The sequence below is a fragment of the Nestor notabilis genome, unplaced genomic scaffold (genome assembly GCF_000696875.1).
Source record: "Nestor notabilis isolate BGI_N333 unplaced genomic scaffold, ASM69687v1 scaffold34436, whole genome shotgun sequence".
Classification (NCBI taxonomy): Eukaryota; Metazoa; Chordata; class Aves; order Psittaciformes; family Psittacidae; genus Nestor; species Nestor notabilis.
Window position 1 is genome coordinate 6,936 of NW_009933930.1, and position 1,320 is coordinate 8,255.

Here is a 1,320-nt window from a genome sequence, read left to right on the forward strand (position 1 = left end):
TAGAAGTAGCAAAGCTTTTCATCTTGTGTATTTGGGCACAAAAGGGTATTTTCAGCACTATCTTCATATTTGCTTTTGCTGTTTGATGATCTTAAAGGTATTTTCCAACCCGATTGATTCCATGTTGAAATATTGGAATGCTTAAAATCAGAGTTTCCTTCCCTTTGCATTTGTTCACTCTGGTGACTGATGGTCTTTCCCACCCATAACATTTAGCATCATACCAGAAGGTCACTCCAGGTCCTCACTCCTCACACTGGAGCACAGGCACTGGCGGCCGTGCTCCGATCAGCGCGCAGCAGCCCTGCAGCAGGATGGGCCCTGGGCTGGGGCACCCAGGCAGGTCTCTACATGCAGACCACAGCGTGTGCCACAAGCATGAGCACTTGCTTGGAACAGCTTCTTCCCCTGGGCCTGAAGCACTTCAATCAGCTCACAAGAGCAGAGCAGTAACAGCATCAGACTGCAGTGGGAATTGCTGGAGTTAAAACCCTCAGGATAGGGAGAGCTCATCAGTTCCCACCACTGCTCCTCTGCATGCTGCACCTCACTCTGCCCCAGTCTGTGCATTTAACAATGTGAAACTGTATAAAATTTGGTCTCATTTTTATAAGTATCTTTGTACTATTAAATAGGCCAAGCATGGGAGTTTGAGAAAGGTTTTGGTACTTTTGGTTACTAAAAATACACAGTTACTTTGTGATACTGTGTCAGTTCGATTTTACATTCTGTGATATCAAGGAGAATGTTTAACTCCCGATGTACCAGCAGATGAAACTAACGCCCCTGCAGCACATGGTGTGTTTTCTAAGAGAACCCGTGAGAGCAGATTTGAGCCTTCAAAACAAATGGATAATATTCACGTGCCAGATTCGTCCGGCTACCCGAGCAATTTTTTCACACGAGGAAGCTGCAGCCTGTGGGAATTGCTGCCTCACACCCGCTGCTCTGGCACAGCAGAAGCTATTCAGACATCAGGGTCAGAGCATCTTCAGCTCCACTTTAAAACTGGAGCCACATGCCATGCAGAAGTTACAGACGAGCTTTTACTCTGCTTTCTGCATGCAGTTTATTCGTGTAACTGAGCAGATACGGTGCTTCGGTCAGTTTTACACTGGGGGTAAAAAATAAACCTTATTTTGTTTCCTTTTTCTGCACGGCCCCGCGGGAACAGAAGCATTGCATCAAAACCAACTGATTTTCCATCAAAAGGAGCACCATTCATCGCCTCAGTGGCGGCTGTAGCCAGGTTGTGCGTTGCTGTCATGAGGTTTCCGAACAGAGCGCCCGGAGCTCGCAGCCGCCCGCGCAGCGACCGAT